The sequence below is a fragment of the Talpa occidentalis genome, unplaced genomic scaffold (assembly GCF_014898055.3).
Source record: "Talpa occidentalis isolate TD23 unplaced genomic scaffold, MPIMG_talOcc4v2.1 talOcc4.16, whole genome shotgun sequence".
NCBI classification, from domain to species: Eukaryota; Metazoa; Chordata; class Mammalia; order Eulipotyphla; family Talpidae; genus Talpa; species Talpa occidentalis.
In genome coordinates this window covers 10,234,512-10,254,227 of record NW_023601653.1, presented here as the reverse complement: position 1 = coordinate 10,254,227, position 19,716 = coordinate 10,234,512, and the positions used below count along the sequence as shown (strand labels likewise).

Here is a 19,716-nt window from a genome sequence, read left to right as displayed (position 1 = left end):
AAGACTAGTGATCCTCAGGTGGTTTAGTGGAACACGTGCATATATGGTGAAAACGGTTAAAAAATAAATGTCAAAAATATAAATAAATAAAAATAAATTATTTTTAAAAAAGAATTAGTGATCCTAAGAAATGGGACTGGAGGTAGGGTTGGAGAGCTTGACTAAAGACACTGAGAAGTGCTGCAGAAAGAAATCTGTGGCCCTTATTTAAGAATTTTCTACACTTTTTTAGTCAGAAACTTATGTCAAGAAATAACTGTCCATCCCCAAAGAATTCATATCTTCTTCATAGTCTTTTGGAACTGTTGTTAATTATTTTAAGAGTATGAACAGCTATCACGGGTTAGGTTGAAGCCTGTGTGTTAGGTGTTATAAAGCTTCATCTTTGCCCACCAGACATGATGGCCATTGCTGTCCATATGAAGCAATATCCCAAAGGAGTTGTCCAGCATCACACAGGCAGCCCAGGCAGAATCCATACCCAAGTCTGCCCATCTCTGAGGTCCACAGCCTTTTCCCCATACCATATGCCCCCTTTCCTCTGCCTTCTTCCCAACCTGAGCTGCAGCTAGTCATTTTAAATTCTACCGAATCAAGCATTCAACCAAAACCCCAAGACCAAGCTGATTGCCTTTAGAGAGAAAATATACATCCGAGTCTCTAGAAGATACTGCCCACAATTCACCTACCTCTGGAGCCTGCTTTCATAGAGCAGCTCATGCTACATGCTTCCAGAAATATTTCACTGGAAGACACAGAAGTGGAATTCTAGTAGTTTTTGTACAGTTGAGTCCTAGCTTTTCTCTAATATGTGACTGAAGTAGAAGTCAAGGACCATGTTCTCATCTCAATTTCATCTCCGGTTATGGGTATGTCCTTGAGTAAACCTTTTCCTCTTCTTCCTCTCTAGATTTCTGATGTGCCAACTATGAGGTGAACTGGGTATACTAGATAGCCAACCTAGATAACTGGGTATACTACATAGCTAACAATCCTTTACATGATGAAATATTGCTGGGTTTACTAGGTTTGGCTCCCTGGCTCTGTCACTGACTGTGTAACCTCGGGCAAGTTACTAGATCTCTATGTTCCTCAGTTCTCTCATCAGTCCACTGGCATTAAATCATAAATCTACTTGAAGGGTAAAGTGACATAACAGTGGCCAGTGCTTCCAAATGTTTGATAAACATTAGTTATCATTATTATTAATATTAGTTGTGTTGTGAAGTGCTACTCAAGAGGTTACAAATCCCCAAATGCCCTGGTTCCTAGACAGAGCTCATTTCTTGCCCACAAAGGTTATCCCCTCCCTTTCTCTGTCCCCTTCTCCTCTTCACTCACTCCATTCCCACCACTACCACCTCAGCCTCAGGGTCTGAATTCCTCAAAGGGGAGTCTCCAAGGAGCCTCAATAGAAGCCCCCACCTACCCCGGCCATGCCTGAGCCTAGAAAAGCTGACCGCTCACAGCTGGGCCAGGCTTGAAGTGACCACTTGAGTCACACAAAGTTGAGGGCAGCAGCAAGGTCGCCAGAGAGACTGAATGGGTCACCAGCCCATTCACTGACACCTGGTGCTCTGCCCATCCCCAACCCTCAGGACCTCCAGGTCTATTGTGAGGAAGGAGGCCTCCTTCTCCACTGGGCTCAGCCACCTGGACATCACAAAGGCCCTGGCTGCCCAGGGCTGCCCCCAGAAGGGGCTCACACCAACAGAGGGTTTCATTGCGGCAGCTGGACCAGCAGGACGTGCTGAGTAACAGTCAAACACGCCAGGATTTCTGCCACGAGTCACGTTTTTTACTTGACGATTAAGAGCAAGTGCTGGAGAGGGAAACAGGTGAGCTCAAACACAGCTGTGCCACTGGGCATCCTACCTGTCCCCATGTCACCTAGCCCCAGCAAACCTCAGCTCAGTGAGAGAAGTGAAGAAATGAGATGTGGGAAACTCGCACACAATAAATCTTAACTACTAGTATAACTTTTACTTTGCCCCCACAACAACCCTCAGATAGAAATTATTACCATTTCCATTTTCCTGATGAGGAAGTGAAAGCTCACACTGCTGAAAGGTTTTGGAGCCTGGGTTCAAATGCAGCTCTCCCCAAAATGTCCATGCTGTTGCAATGTTACTCCTGCCCTGGAATGTTGGACTGCCTGTCTAGCACATTCTTTTGTGGTGGAGACAAAAGTTTGTCTATCCTCCAGTGACTGAGATGAGCCAGGCACTGACTACAGGGTCACGGATACAGAGAGAAGCAAAAGATGCCCAGTCTGCCCCCACAGAATTTATGGGGTCAGCAGGGCCCCAGTGACTGAGACACAGAGACCAAATCAATAGGGGCAAAGGAGTGTAATTCCCACATGAGACCAATGTTCTCAAGTTGTGCCATCCAATATGGCAGCAACATGCCAGGCATCTATTCAAATTCAATGTTGAATTAATTACAATTAAGCAAGAGGAATAATTCCTTTCTTCAGTCACACGAGCCCAACCACCAAGGTGTCTAGAGGAGACCATACCGGGTAACGCAAATATAGAGCATTTCCTTCATCACAGCTTCTATTGGGAAGTGTTGCTGGAGAGGAAAGAAACCAAAACTACAAGCTCTGGGGTTCAGACATTCAGAGGCTTCCCCTGAGGCATCTGAGCTAGAACTGGAGGATGAGGGGAAATCCAGTGGTTAAGGTCAGGGAAAGGGCAGAAAAGCACAGCAGGGAGGAGAGAAACACCACTAAGGCTGTAATGGGAGGAAACCATGTACCTGGAAAGTGAAGAGGGCCTGGAATGGTTAAGAGCCAAGTCTCCAAGGGGCTGGCTGCCTGGGTTTGAAACCCAGTGCCAGCACTTCTTAGCTGTGTCCTAATTAGATGAGAGTTACTTGACTTCTCTGTGCCCTGCTCTTCCTGCCAATAAAATGAGGACACTAATAATAATAATACCTCCCTCCTAGAGTTGTCCTGAGGGTTGAAAGTGCCTGGCACATGTTTAGCACTATCTCTGTGTTTGCTGTTATTATTCCCAGAGGTAGACTGGAGTTGAGCTGTGCGGGCCTTATGGGCCACGGAAAGAATGTTGGTCTGTATCCTAAAAGCATTGGGAAGCCTGGAAGCCTGAAGTGGGGAAGGGTGACCTGGCAATGGAAGGTGACAGCAAACATCACTCAGTCCCAGGCAGACATTGGAATGTGGGACAATGACCTAGTACTGCCAGGCCTTCCAATGTTCCACAAGAGACTGAAAGTCCAGATTTTTAATATGAAGTCTCCCCTCTGTTGAAAGAAGATTTCTTATTCTGCAAATTTTAAATATCTCAAGGGACAAACTAACCACCTGGTAGACTTCTGGTCTACACCACCCTCCACGAATCCCCAAATCTCAATAAACCAAAGTCTGTAACCAAAGCTGCATCACCTGGTGATCCAGTTGGCACCAGGAAGAAACCAGTGGGTTGCCCAGAACGAAAGTGACCCAGCAAATGAATGACCAAATTAAATCTGAACCACATTGCTGTCCCTTGGGTCTGGAGGCTCTCTGCACTCAAGTCCAAGGGTCCTGAGACAAAGGTGCAGACAAGCTGCACAGTCTCCTTGTTATTTTTTTTTAACCTTTGGTGGTAAAAAGGAAATAGATGAAAACCATGATTGTCTTTTTTCAGAAGTTGTTAAATTAATGTATTTTCAGCCCTCCATCAAGTCCATCCAGAGAATGGAGTCTTCTAACTCTCCCTCCTCCTCCTGGACCTCCAGGGGCCAAGCTCAGGAGACAGCAATTTAGAAACAGGAGGTTGCTCTCTAGCAAGGTGGGAATCTTATTGGGTAAAGCACCCCAGTTTGGGTCTCCACTGAATGCTGGAGATTGGGGCTGAGGCTGAGAGCTGCTAGCAGGGGTCCAAGCTCCTCTCCATCTGTCCCATCACCCTGTGCCCCTCCTGTACGTAGATGGTGGAGGGGAGGTTATGGTTATGGGTTACCCATATGTTTCAGTCCCCTTTGAGAGCAGAAGAGGTGAAACCTCATAATACAGACAGACACAAAATGCTTCCAGATCTTAATCAAAACCATCAAAATCAGACTAGGGTAGTGTTGTTCATTTGCAGTCTGTAGCTTGAATTTAGGGGCTCCTTAAACATGGACAAGAAAAATTTGTATCTTAATTCTTACTAACCTTAGCTGAAATGAAGTAAGTCTAGCTAAGATGACTGTAGCTAACAAAGCACAGTGGGATTAGCAGAGCCTGGGACTTTGCCACACACTGTAATCCCAGATATTCCCATATCACATTTCATTTGTGACAGCAACTTTGGAAGAACATTTATGTGCATCCTGATATGAAAACAGAGGCAGTTATTAGATTTGCTGCTGGATATTATTATTCACACCTATCTTAGAAGCACCTATATTACCATATCACCAATTCATTTTTTTGATTGGATTCAAAGCATAAAAAGATTAATTATCCCTGGTGTAGGGAAGGCAGGTGAGGCCTTTTGAAGGATGGGTTGCTTGAATTTCAGGGTATGTATTCAGACAGACAAAGGAAAGGGTCAGGGAAAGGCATTTCCAAGTAAGGAACAGCTTTTGGAAAAAGGTTCAGATGCTGTGAGGCTGCCGACGGCCTCTTAAGCTAGGGAGCATTGAGTGTGTCTGGAAGCCCATTCAGCTTGGACCTCACCATGATGGAGAGCCTCAGCTTTAGGATTTAGGGCCTAATCATCAAATGAAGTTGTGTGGCCATGAAAGTTTTCCTGCATGTGTTGAAAGTATTACTTAACCAAAACATTTAAAATATATTAGAATTTTCCTAACTCTATTTTGGCATTCCTTTACTTTTCTTCAAGGAAACTCTTTTGACCTTGGAGGGAGTAAAGTTGGCCAAGAGGGAAGCACTTACTGGAGATGGGAAAGAAGATGAGTTTAATAAAATGAACAAAGGTCATATCAAAGGGCTGGGATTTGATCCTGAAAATCATGGGGTTTTGTTGCTGTTTTATGTCATGCAGTGACACAATCAGTGTAATGTTCATTTGCTGATTTCCCTGCCAACACCCGTTCCAGATTTCTTTTAAAGGATTACCTCTCTTCAGTAACTCAGAGTAGGGGAGGGGCATGTCACCCAGAACTGGCCAATCAAAGCACAAAATTCTCCAAGCCCCAGTGGGTGACTGAGAGGGGAGCCTATCAGAATAATTCCATCCTTCTGATTTACAGGAATTGTCTCAAGGAAGGATACGTACCCAAGCGGATCTAGTCATAGAGAATCTGGGAATCTGTGTAAGCACTATTAATAAATGAGTGTCCCTCATATGCTGGCTCGAGCATATACTTATATAGAAGGACTTGAGCCTAAAGAAAGTGGCTAAAGTAGCTACCTTGCTTTTTTACAAAAACTGAAGTTGAAGCTAAATATAGGAAAGCAGAGTCAAGAGGTGAAAAAAGGTGGGGTCCTGATAATATTGCACCTCTATGTGAAGCTGGACCAAATCTACACTGGATTTTACAGTCCAATAAGCTGATAGATTCTTTCTTTTTTTTTTAATTGAATATTGCATTATAACATTGTGTAAGTTTCAGGCATACATCCATCAAGTTCATCACTGACAGTCCAATTCTCTCCTTCCCCATATCACTTACCCCATTTTAAGCTATTTCAGTTTTGTGTCTATTGGGTTGAGTTTTCTGAAACTTGCAACCTACAGAACCTTAATGGGTATGACCATATCTGGGTTTATAATCTGCTGACAGAGGAATGATCAAGGGGTTCCTGCAATGGATGCAAGAAGACCCAGAACTTCAGGGTTGGAGATTGTTCTAGTCACTTTCCCTAAGGAAGGCTGCAATAATACCAGGCAGCCCCATGCTTCCAGTGGCCTACAACAGCAAGGCTTATTTTGCACTCATATTACTGACTCTGACTCTGTGTCTTCACTCCAAATGTCTTCCCCATTCCAGACTGGGGAGCAACTCCTATCTTAGTCTCAATGCAGAAAATAACAGAAGTTGAACTATGCAGTGGCCCTTGAAGCTTCTGCTCAGTGCTGAGTCTGTCACGCCTGCCCACATTTCATGGACCAAAGCAAGTTGGAGGAGAAGTAAACATCAGTGGAAGCACTGGATGCTGTGTGTCCATGGGCAGGGTGTATAATCCCTTAGGAGAAAGGCAGTGACTAATTGGAAACAATAATAGTATCCACTACCAAGGCTTGTTAAGTGACTAGGTTCAAGCACCTCATTTGACAGGAGGGGAAACTGAGACCCAGATTAGTTAAGTAACTGGGTTATAGTCACACTGGCTGCCAGTGGCAGAGCAAGGGTGAAGACCCAGGTCTTCTGGTCCCCGGTCCAGTGCTGTTCCCTGCTCCCAGAGTGCTCCCCTCCTGGTCCTGTTTGGCCAATGAGGAGCACCTGTTTGAGGTTGTCCTGTCTGTGACCTTCCATTCACTTGTACATCATGTCTCCCACGACAGAAACCTGGATGATACTCGGTGCAGAAAAGAAAAATCCAGATTCATTATTTGTTTGTCCCAGGTGTCTAGTAAGAAGAGAAAATCATTTTGAGGTATCAAATTGAGTCTTGGAAACAAGTGTAAAAAACTGTGGTTATGCATCACCTTTGGACTTACAGATATGGATTGGAATTGGGGCTTTGGAGCTCCTTTCTTATGTTCTGATTGTTTCTTACCAGCTTTTTATTCTGCAGAGAAAAAAAATAAGTCGTTATTGAATACCTAAAAGGTGCTAGATACTAGATTCAATATGTGTGTCAGTAACATTTATTATGTGAATTTTCCCAGATAATTAGGACTTTTTTTTTTTTTTAAAGATTTATTTATTTATTTATACAAGCACTGGGTACAGTCAGAAGCGCGGGAGGGTGAGAGAATTCACCAGAGCCAGAGCCGGGAGCAGAGCAGGCAGAAGGACCGAAGTACACTGCTGAGGGGAGTAGCGGGCGGCAGGAGAGGTGTGCGCGCCAATTAGGACTTTTTTAAACATTTCTCGAGTGACATGTTTCTCTCCACTCTCGACCTCCCTTAGCGATCCTGAGAACAAAAGAGAAGCCTTGTTATCACATGGTGCTCCCATCTAAACAGTTCAGCAATCAAATATTCTATGCCACTTATTTCAATTTTTAAGTATGTAAATTCATTATAGACACTGACCTTGGAAGAAGTCACTGTCTACTGTTTCTCCAAACACCTATTCATCTGAGTGCAACTGAACTGACCTTCTAGATCTGAGCAGGACATGTGGGATTGTCCCAGCACCACTTCCAACAGAGTCCCTCAATGATGTTGGGGGTGCCCTGTGTACCCCAAGATAAGCGTTAAAGCCTGTCAGGAAGCTTCTCCAGTCTCCCAAGTTGAGCCACTATGTCTTTGATGCAAAGAGTGTAGGTTAGGCATCCAGTAATAGCTACTAGTTGAGGGAAATGGGTGAGGTCTGTGCCCTTAGCTGGCCCTCACCTCATCTCTGCATCCTTTCCCCTTCTACTGTGTTTTCCTTTCCCCTGGAGTCAGCAACAATCGTCTGAGAGTCTCTCTTTACCAAGTTTCTTCATTAACTAGTACTCATCCATCAGCTCACCCAACCCTCAATAAAAGCTCTGTGTGACAGAGACTATTGTCTCCATGTACAAAAGATGTGAAAGTGAGACATAAGAAAAGGAAACTGATCACTTGGGGCCAGACGATTGTGGAAGCAGCATTTGAAACCACATTTGCCAGCCTCCAAAGCCATGCGTGGTAGAATCATTCATTAACAAATGTTATAGAGCACCTGCCATCTCCAAGTCCTGTGTGAAACTGGAAATAGATGGCAAACAAGACCCAATCCTCATGTAGCTGATTCAAAAGTCATTCAATAAATGTGGGAGCTCCCAGCGTGTGCCTGGGTGACAGTCGCTCATCATCTGCTGGCAAATGCAAACATATTCACGTGCAACTCACCAAGCAACCTGCTAAGTGTCCCCTTGGTGGTATGTAAAAGGGTAGATGAGACCAGAGAGTGGGAGCTGCATGTTATACCACCTGCCTTGGCCTGGGCTTGACAAACCTTTGAATAAGTCGACCCAACTCTATTCTCCCCCATTCTAGTCATCCCCTTATTTAACAATTTGCCAAAACCCAGGACCTGAAGGGATATAAAATGCACTGGCCTCTGGCCTATTCTTTGCAGTAAGACAAATATATTGAAGCGGTGCCTTCAGTCGAAATCTACTACCACTCTGTCCAAAAAGTCAAGCAGTGTATTCACAGCTCAGGAAGAAAGCCTGAGATGGTTCTGGAGAAGTCCAGGGATAACTGCAGTCAATTACAGACGGTGAGTGAAAAGTGAGGTCAACTCCCTGACAGCAGGGCCTGAGAGAAGCAGCGAAATACCACAGAACCCCCATTCTCTGTAGCCCCAAGGACACAGCCTCTAAAAATAGATATACAATACCACCAGATAGGCTGTGGATTTCACAACTGCTGGCCCAGCACAAAATGTTTGGCTTTGGCCAAGTCAGGATGCAATGAAAACCAGTCGGGAAGCTGAGCATGACCAAGATCAACATTCCCCAGAACAACAGCAGCCCCTCTGTCCATTAGGCCTTGACCGTGACGCTAAATCAACCACTGCCCTTAGTCCTTGTCCAACTTGCTCTGCAGCTTACAGAAAGCTTGCCTAGGATGCCAGGGACTTTCTAAGATGTTTCATATCAGGGACACTGGGGTGGAGGCACTTGTGGACATTTGCCCTGAGAAGTAAAAAATGAGTGAGAAATGCCCATGATTTCAGTATAAGGGGAAACATAACTGCAACTGTGGGGTGTGGGTGGGATGGGATAAGAAAATATTTTAAAGAGGAAGTAATTACAAGCACATGAGAGGGAGAAAGGACATGGGCAGGCTAGAAATGTGTAAGAAACTGAAATGAAAACAAACAAGCAAGAAAGGATTTGGCATTAGACTTGTGGGTTTAAAACCAATTTTAAAGTTAATAATTCTACTCTACTGACGTATATCTGTTTTTATAATTTATGAGAAACTAATGAGTAGGTAGCAGATGCCAGAAACTGCTGTCAACCCTTCCATGTACTATTTCACCTAATTTTCACATCAACCTTGCAAAACCGATACTAAAATTATTCCCATTTTTCAGATAAAGAATGCAACTTGGGCCCTTTAAAGCTTGAGCAGACCTTAACAATTACCTTAACCAGTGGCTCCTAAACTGATTTGTACATCAGAATCCTAAACTGACTTGTACACCAACAGATTCTGGGATCTTGTTGTAGACACCACCACATCCCATCAGAATGGGGGACAGGAAAGGGCCCAGGAATCTGTGTTTACAGAACACCTGAGGTGATTCTCATTAGACTGCCTTGCTTGGAATCCACTTACCAACCCAACAGGCCTCTTCATGTACCAGAATGGAAAATGGAAGCCCAGAATGTTCTAGAAACCTGCCCATGGGGACCAAGCTGCTGGTAGAGGTAGGACTAGAATCCAGGGCTTGCGAGATGGCGCTCTTATTATCACATCAGACATTCCTCACTGGATTCCTAAGAGGGAAAAAAAATGGTCTCTTTCTCCTCTACTAAATCACTAGATTTGACATCATGTCCCCCAACTCTTACCCAAATCCTTCAACTCAATTAAATTAGGGTTCACTGAGCACCTACTAAAGCTATGCCCTGTACTTGTGCTAGGAACCCCACAGTGAGTAAGATTAATATGAATCTTGCCCTCATAAAGCTTACAGTCCAACTGAAAAGAACACCTTTAAAAATATAACCAACTCACTGAATAGACTGGAATCAGCCAAGGGCAATTTTATTTTCTCATCATTGCCCCTTCAAACTTATTTTATCTTCCTATTCTCTAGAAATCGTAGATATGGAAACTAGATCCTATATTTATTCCAGCCACTCGTAGATACTAGAGACTAGCCTCATACTTCAGGTAATTTGTAAAATCCCATTTGGCCAAATGGCACAGCACCAATTTTTCACCCAGTTTAAAAGTCCTCCCCTCCTTGGCCTGGGTCTGGCTCAGGCTTGGAAGCTACAGTGGAGAAGGGGATGATGTGGGCTCTTCTGCTGATCCTTGTCCTTCTCCCTCACTCACCACTTCTTTGGGGCCAGAGGGAGGTCCCCAGGGAGCAGGAAGGACAGATGGGAGAGGTAAAGAAAGTAAGAAGGCCCATTGGAGCCAGGGTCGTCTATGAATGGGATTAATGACTTAGTGATTGATGAACGGCACTATTAATGCAGGTGTACGAAACACTTGGCAGCCTCCTTGTGATGAGGGCTGGACCTCCCCCGTCTGACTTCTCAGCTCAGTCCTTCCAGCTGTCTAGCCTATCCAGACCCAATCTGTTGGGGTTCCCTTGGACCTTGGACCTCAAGGAACTCTTGGATGGGGGCCCCTCTCAAAATGACTCCAAGGAGGCACCACCTTCTTGGGACCATACCCAGACCCTTGATGGCCACTGGGAGGCCTGGGCCTGCCAGCATAGTTCTTCCCTTCCCATCAAGGCCGCTCCAGTTGGCCTCTCCGACTAGTCCCTCCAGGCAAGAGTCATGCACGGTCACTAAGTTCCTTCAATGCCAGGGATTTTTCCAAATGATTCTCAGAATCATCCTCATCTGACTTGGAGGAAGGGGAAAGAACCACACCCCTCCTCTCCCCTATTCCTCCTACTCTCTCTCTCTCTCTCTATTGATCCTCCCCTCTTCCCACTGTGTGTCCTTCATGTGGGTGTAGAGCTAAGAAATTTTTTAATAAAAGCTGATTTCACAATCTCTTAGCATGTACTGCACAGATGGTCTCAACCCTTGAGTATTTTGCCAAAGCACCAAATGTCAAATTTAACATAATGTTAAACAAAATATTATAGATTCAGAGTGCCAAGAGACCATACAGCAAGGGCATATGGGGCCAGTCCACTCTGGTTGACTAAGATGTTTCCCTCATCACCCTCCAGTAAGGCACCAAGTCATTCCTTTTCTAGACATCAACAGAGACTGACTTTCCAGATGACAAATGATAGTTCTTTGCTCTAAGTCATGATTCATCCATCTTACTCCATTAAACAGCTGCTACTTTGCATTGTACAGAGTATATTTAACTTTAGACATGCATGGACTATATCCACTCTGTCCCTGTCTTTACAAATCATAGATTATAAATGCCTACAAAGGTCCTCTAGGACATCACCAGGATGGCAACGATGATGATGGTGGCTAATAATGATGTCATTTAACAATGATGACGATGGTTAGGGACAAAAGAGCAGAGAGAAATGATTGACTCATACTTCCAATCTTTTCTCACTATTTTCCAACAATCACTATACCTTCCAGTCTCCTAGTTCCAACTTAAAAATCTATCACCTCCATCAATGTCATTCCAAAGATATGAAATATTCTATTGAGTGCCTTCTGTGTGCTAGCAGGGATGTTGGAGTAACCAGCCTCCAATGTCCCTCAGTGATCTTGCCCTTTGAGAAGTCCGCTCCCATACTGATAGGGCTGACCCGTGCTATCAAAAGAATAGTGTGGAAATGGTGGTGTGTGACTTCTGAGAAGAGGGTTTTAAGAAAACAAAAACTGCAGTTTCTACATTGCTATCTCTTTAATCGGCCGCCATGTTGTAAGAGCACTTAAGGGTGAGGGGTGAGGGGTAAGAGCACTCAAGGGTGAGGGGTGAGGGGTGTAAGAGCACTCAAGGGTGACCCAGGGGTGAGGAATGGAAGCCTCCTGCCAACAGCCACAGTGACATGTCAGTCATGTCACCATATGAACTGGATCCTTGGGTACAATGAAGTCTTCAGATGACTGCAGTTCCAGCTGACACTTCCACTTCATGAAAGAGCTTAGCACCCCGGGTGAACAGCTCCTGAATTCCTTACTTATAGAAACTCTGTGGGATAGTAAAGGCTCATTGTTTTAAACCAAGTTTGGGGATAGTTTGTGACATAGCAATCGTTGAATATGATGGTTAAAAACATGAGCCAATAACTACAGTGCTCTGGAAACACATCAAAACTCACTTGTCCCACTCTCTACTGTGTGATATGGGACAAATAGTTGCATATCTCTGAACCTTGGTTTCCTCAGTTGAAAAACGAGGACGCATCAGTGTTTTCTTCATACATGTGTGAGGAGGATTAAATTAAGTGAGCTGTGCCCACAGGGCACTCAGCACAGAGTCTGGCATGAAGAAGGCACCAAATAAATATTAATTATTGTCATTAAGTCCCTGGAAGTTTTCCTGAGGCCTCACATAAAATGAGTCCTTCCGTCTCTGAATTAATAGCATGCATCTAGGTGGTAAGTTGCAAAATCAGAATTCAAAACAATCACATCTGCCTGCCTCCAGAGTCCAGGTTTTTTCACCAAGTCGGTCTAGTCTCACCTCCTGTCTCTCCTCATGGTATCACTTTGTCTTAAGCCTGCTTGGTCTTCTTAATCCCACCTTGAGTCCCCAAACCTTTATGTCTGTGCTCTTGTCATTCTCTTTTGCTCTTTTCTATTTCCAGTTCCTCTCATCCCTCTCTAACTCCAGAAAATTCCTTTCTTAAGCAGTTCTTTCTGCTTCTTCCATCAGAAGAATTTATTGTTCTGTATGTTTCCAAAACCTTAATTCATTATAAATTTTATCACATTATGAGATTTGGCATATTTATGTCCTTGAATAGATTAGTAATAGAATTATTAATATAATAATAGCTGCTAGTAATAATAGTTATAATTATTATAAAGTTAAATAATACATCGTATATGGTTATATTATGTAGCTATAGATAGTTCTAATTATACAATTATGTTATAATTGGCATATAATAGTATAGTACGTAGTTATGTCATTACTATATAATTATATATTATATAATTGGGTAATTAATGAGAATGATCATTAGTTATATATAATTACTTATTAGTTGTGATAGTCAACAATAATAATAATAATAATAAAAACACTTACTAGATATTATTCCAAAGACCTAACATTTAAAGCATTTAATGCCAACAGCCTTGTAAGATAGGCACTATTACTAGTCATATCTTACAGCCATAGAAACTAAAACTCGAAGCGTCGGATCAACTTGCCCAAGGTTTCCCAACTACTGGAGAGCAGATGTGGGATTTGAGCCCACATCAGACTCCCCAGCTATGTTCTGAACCACTAAGTTATAAGGCTGAAGTCACACCTCACATTCTCCGCTTCCTCTACACCCAACCCAGCGTCTGGTCCTCAATGTGTACTCAAAAAATAACCACTGAATGAATGATGGAATAAGCACGTCTCTGTCTTTGCATTGCTGCCCCCAGCTGTGGGTCTAGTGTCTGGATGTGGGAAGATGTCCATTGATATTTGTTGTTTGATTGACTGATAACAAGTCATTTCCACTCTTATGCCACGTGATTGGTGGGGCAGGAAGACAGAATGAAATGAAATCATTCTTCCCAGGCAAGACTTGTTCCAACCCTGGATTCTGAAGTCTTATTCTTTTCTGGGGCCATCACCACCAACAATCATTAAAAGAGAACTTAACAGAAACCAAACCTGGCCAAGTTCTTAGACTGACTCCCCAATGTGCTTGGGAGTCCAGTGGGGGAATCAAAGAGGAACTGAGAGTGTGGTGTATGAAGTTCACATTACAGTTATTTTCCAAGTCAGACCCAGAGGCCTGGTCTTGAAGCAAGCCAACATTCATAACAAGCAGACCTGCCCACTACTTCGACTCAGAATAACAACCTGTAGAAAGAATAACTGCTTCTTGGCCATTATTTATGAATCTGTGGGCCAGCCAGGCAGGTTTAGTGTCGAGCCTTCTAGATGTCACGTGTGTCAGAGCATGATGAAGTATGGCTACAGAGCAAAAAGGATCTCTTTGGGTTCTCTTAGTTGGCCCTTCCTAGCTTGGTGGAGGTGCTGCTCCCAGCAGACCCACAGGACAGCCCACATTTCCTAAGCCTCTTTCAATGCACCATGAGGTCTCAAGAGCACCTCTTTTTACCAGCCAGGTGTACAGCTCAAGAGGGCACTGCAAGAGGAAAGGAGAGGCTCAGAGGGAAAAGAATGCTGGGCTAAGCCATTTGGGTTTATTTTGAAATGAAACAGAGTAGACCACGAAGTCAAATTAAATAATAATTCTAGAAGGCCCAGCCTGGGACCTGGCAAGAGATGAATTGCTCAGTAGGTGTGAGTTCCCCTTCCTCCTGCTAATTCCAGAGACATTCACCCCGAGCCATGCCTGTTTCCAGACGTGCCTAATACGCTGCTTGAGGGAGAGGATAAGACTTTCACATGCTGTGATTAGGAACCCAACCAAGGCTAATACACAGCTGGGGTGCCCTGTAAGACTCCACTGGTCGTTTACAGTAAAGTGTCCATCCTAACTAGATCGTGCCTCTGCCTTTGAGTTGTGAGATACTTTGAATATTACACCAGCTTCCAAATACTTACTTTAATATATGTGTATATATATATATGTATATATACACACATATATATATGTGTGTATATATATATATACACATATATTAATTATATTAATATATGTGTATATATATAATTATATATATTATATATATATAATATATATATATTATATATATATGTGTATATATATATATAAAATTATATATATACACATATATTAAAGTATATGCCAGAACCTGGTCACACAGCAGTGGCAGACTGGCCAAAAAATGGCTCTTTATGGAGCTTACATTCCAAAGGGAAAGACAAAAATAAGTGCAATATGTACTCGCTGAGATGGTGATAAATGTGATGGAGAAAAGGGAGGGAAGGTTAGAGCAAGAACAGGAATGCAATATTTGAACTTTTTTAAAAATCTCTAATTTTATTCATCTATTTTCTCACATCATTGTTCGTTATTGGACAGTACTTGATTTCTCCCCTCAGGTGTAGCCCCCATAGTTCTCCCATCATCATAGCACCCATGACCCATTGCCAAAGTCCTTTGTGGTCATGCCCCCTCCCCTGCTGTATGCCTGCACTCCTGTGTTTTTTGCAGCACTATTTACAAAAGCTAAGATATGGAAACAATCCAAATGTCTCAAAACAGATGACTAAATCAAGAAGATGTAGTGTATATACACGCTGGAATACTACTCAGCCATCAAAAATATTTGACCTTTTTCTGGATCACCCACATGGGGAAAAGTGAACAAATCCTAAGCATTCAGCTGAACACACCCATGTCACCAGACCAAGGCACAGAACATGACCAGCAGCACTGGGGTCCAGTTATCAGAGCAAGCCACCCCGAGATGTGGGAGTTGCTGTAGATGTTGAGCAGATATTTCCAGGTCTCTGCCTCCTGGACAAAAGGCAAGATGGCACTTCTCCACTCCCTGTTTGGTACACCATTCATTTGCTCTGCCCTGTGACATGTAACAAGTCTCGCTCCTCCACAGCCCCCAGCTTGCTGTGGTGATCGAGAAACTCATGTTGTCACTGAACCTCCATTGACCTGGCTCCCCAAAGACTAAGATAAACCCATCTGCCTATCACTAGGGGTCACAGGGCTTGAAGGCAAACCTCTGTAGGGGTAGCCACTGAGATGAGGGGCTAATATGTTGCCTCAGCATAATGAACCTCTCTTGACTGATAATAAAGGTGACAGTTCAGGGAAGAGCTGAGGAAATAAAGGTGTAAACCCACAGGAAATCCAGGGAAAGAACAGCAGAGGACCAGAAAATTCAGAGGCCCTAGAGTAGGAGTATGAGTGGTATATTTGAGAAACAATGTCTTAGAATGGAATCACAGAAGCAGACCCTGAGACAAGGATTTGAATGTCAGTGAATTATTTGGTAGTTGATCTCAGAAACACTGAGATGGATAAGGAGAAGTCATTGTAGGGAGGGGGCTTCCTTGACTGGTGACCTCAGGCTCCGTCCCCTGGAGACACAAGAGAGATGGCACAGACTATGCCTCAGGGCTGCTCCCCTGGGGTGTGAGGAGACAGGATTTTATCACCAGCATTGGCTATTGGCCCCCCAGGGGTCAACTCCCAGCAGCAGGGACCTGTCCCTACCAGGGTGCCTCAGGCATGACATGGGATGAAGAGTGACAGAGACTATGGGCAGAGCTCCATCAACATGGTGACAAACAGAACCCAAACCCAGCCAAGTTCTTGGACTGACTCCCCAATGTGCTGGGGAGTCCAGTGGGGGGAATCAAAGACGATTCCACTCTCCAGCGTGGCTAGAGAGCCAATACCCATGGTCATGCATTATTCAAGGTCGTTTCCATCAAGGACAAACAATAAATTCAATGGCAGACCCAGCAGGGAATGACCCTCCAGCCTAGGTGTGTGGTGGGCTAGCCTGTCCATCAGGTGTGTGTGAGCATACCCTACGACACTCACACAATGGCAAAATGTCCTAGGGACGCTTTCTCAGAAGATGCCCTCACCAAGAAAGAACACAAGACTGTGTGAGGTATAAGTTACAGGAACCACCCAAAAACCATTACCAACATCCACAGACTAAACAAATAATTCAAGCTCTTGCCATGCATCTGGACTACACGCCTCCATCCTACCTGTTTTCCCTGCCTCCACCCTTCCCCTTTGGTTGAGCTTCATACTCAACCAAAGTGGTCTAAGAAACATGAGACTCTGAAAATGACACAGCCCTGCTAGAAATCCTTCTGTGGTTTTCCATCTCTATCAGCATAAACTCCCAGCTCTTTGGTTTGGCAGATGAGACCTTGCATGAGCCGAGTCTACCCATGTCAACAACTGATAGCCTCCATTCTCCATCTCAACGTTTACATTCCAGTCACACCGTAGGGCTGACTATTCCCACTGTCCCTTTTTCTCTCAAAGCCCTAGGGTTCTGGATGGCTGTTTCTTCCACTGAGGGTCCTAGTGTATCTCCCCTCCATCTTTGTTCACTAGCCAACTCTTATTCATTCATTCATTCATTAACTCATTCAAAAAATATTTATCACATGCCAGGCACAGGGGGAGACAGTTGTAAATAATCAAACTGACCCTCCTTCAATCAAATATTAGTAGATGCAGTAAAGCAAAAAATAGCTGTATTGAGTGATAATTGCAGGTAGGAAACATTATGACAATTTTGATTGCATGGTAAGGTGGGCCACTGAAAAGAGTTCATATCTGAGGTGACCGGTTTGAATGAAAAGTGGCTGTCAACCAAGCAAGAAGCAGTATGTGGGCCTCCCTGGTGGCACAAGGGGTTAAGTCGCAGCACTCTGAAGCTACCAGCAGCCACTGTAGCATGAGTTCAATCCCCAGCCATGGTGCGATCCCACATAACACAGCAGACTTCTCCTGTCCCGCCCGCTGCTCCCCATAGCAGTGTATTTCAGTAGACCTGCCTGTTCTGTTCCCCACTCAGTCTCTCACCCCTCATACCTCTCACCTACACCCTGGCTTTTGTATGCATAAATAAATAAATTCTTAAAGAAAAAAAGAAAAAGAAAACTAAGCTTTGCATTGCAAGACTGCCCTCAGAAGTTCACCCTCAGTTCCCAGTGCAGTGAAAAGTCCAGGACTCCCACACTAGGCTTGAGTCCCACTTCAGTGACTGACGTCCCAACATGGAGCGAGGCTGTGCTGGCTTCCAGTCTCAGCACATGGTTTCAGGCAACTGCCATTCAAAGAGGCCTGTGGTAGGCAGAATATTGGTCTCCAAAGATGCCCACAACCTGATTCCTGCAGCCTGGGAATACGTTACCTTACATGACAAAAAAGACTGTCCATGTGATTAGTTAAAGACCTGGAGCTGGGGAAACGATTCTGGATTATCTAGGTGAGTTCAATGTAAGCATAGGATCCTTAAAGAGCTGGAGAAGGAGATGCAATGATGAAAGCAGAGTGTCAGAGGACCGCTATGTAAATCTGAAAATGCAACTTTGCTGACTTGGAAGATGGAGGAAGGGGGCTATGAGCCAAGGAATGTGGGCAGCCTCTAGCAGCTGGAAAAGGCGAGGAGCAGATTCTCCCACAGAGCCTCCAGAAGGAACACGGCTCTGCCAACACCTTGATTTTAGCCCAGTGAAACCAGTTTCGGATTCCAACATTTAGAACCGTAAGAGAATAAATCTGCATTGTCTTAAGGCACTAAGTTTGTGGAAATTTGGTAGAGCACAATAGGAACCCCATACAAGGGTCCAGGGTGTGAGTTCTGTAAAAGCCACTCTCTAGGCAGACACAGGTGACGTGTCAGGTCAACAGGTAGTTCAAGCTCTGCAGAGAAGTATAAACCCAGGGCTTGATGGCCCAGGGGCCAAGGGCCACTTGATCCTTCGTTAGATCAGAGCCAGATGTCACAGAAACTGAACTGGGAGCCTCAGAACTGTGGCTCCTGGGGCGCCCTGGGAAGGTCAAGGAATTTATGATCTTTCCAACAAATGCTTATTATGCTTTCCACCCTTACTCAGAACCAAAAGATTTTGTCCCAACCAGATTCAGCCTGGCAAGAAATGGGACCATCCACAGGAATTTAGCTGGGCCCTGGCTGGTCTGCCTCCGACATGAAAAGTGCAAAGGGAAAAAAAAACAACAGCCTCCTTTCAGTCAAGGCCAAAGCATCTCCCTGCATCCTCTGTAATTACCCTGTGTTATTACTGGTTTCATGTGTTTTTCTTTCTTTTTTCTCCATAAACAATGTAATTTGCCTTTGCTTTTGAAAAAGTTCCTTGGAAAAAATGCACCCAAAAAAGCTGTCTTGGGGGTCTCTCCCTAGGGTTTAAAATGGCAAGGCTCCAGATTCTTCTGAAGAAAAGTTTCGGGAATGTTCTGCACACAGAGAACTTGGTACCAGGAGCGTTGTTTTTGGCAGCCAGCCGGGGGGCCGGGGGCGCACCTGTGGAAGGCGGCCCTCTCTCTGCTCAGCAAAAGCTGAAGCTGTTTAGAGAGAGAACAGGAGTGTGCCAGGCAGATGACAGGGTGGAAATGAGAGTTGGGGGCTGCGTTGGGGGAGCCCAAGACTTAATGGGACACACCTGTTGGGAACAGTCTCCCAAGGGAGCCCTGGAGGCAGCCACTTTTAAGACCACATGCCTTGAAAACACAGCCCAACAAATAAGGATAATGAAGAAGAGTCTTGTGTTCGGAGAAGGGAGGGTGAGTTGGTGGAAGGAGATGGGCAAAGAGGACTGAGAGAGAACATGACGGGAGGGAGAGAGGCAGGAAAGGGAAACTGTTCATGATGGATTATACATATTATTTCTCAGAACTGATGACTAGGGTAAAGTTTCACCCCCAGACTCTGCCATTCTGAGAGATTCTGTGTAGCTCACTTCAGATGAGGGGCTGGAAGCGGGTGCTGAGGACAGTCTCCCACTTCCTAGCTCCCCCTCCATGGTGCAGGTTCAGGTTCAGATGGGAGACTGCTCTGTTGGGGATGGGGGAGCTGCTCCCCAGCATCCCACCTTTTCTTTCCCCTGCAGGGCTTGAAGAGGGGTGACAGGTCACTCAGGGGACATGCTGCCCCAGAGGACTGAATTTCAAGTCCCAGGAGACCCTGCAACTACCAGAATGCACCACTGGAGTAGGTTAACCAGTCCCCTCCCGGGAAGCTGCTAGGTTAACCAGAGGCGTTAAATGCCCAGCAGAGGATCCAGGACTTCAGCTAAGTTGTGGGTGGTGGATCGCCCAGGAGAGATACATGACGGGAACATTTTAAGGTAATGAAGCTGGTGACCCTTGGCTGCATGGATT

The 19,716-nt window shown here is 44.6% G+C and overlaps 1 long non-coding RNA gene across 1 annotated transcript; it reads left to right on the top strand.

The window, feature by feature from the left end:
* The first annotated feature begins 1,637 nt into the window (after nucleotides 1–1,637).
* Nucleotides 1,638–5,336, top strand: LOC119248252 (uncharacterized). Its single transcript, XR_005125880.2, has 3 exons — nucleotides 1,638–1,838; nucleotides 3,683–3,800; nucleotides 5,209–5,336. It is a non-coding gene; the product is annotated as an uncharacterized LOC119248252 (long non-coding RNA).
* Nucleotides 5,337–19,716: the final 14,380 nt, after the last annotated feature.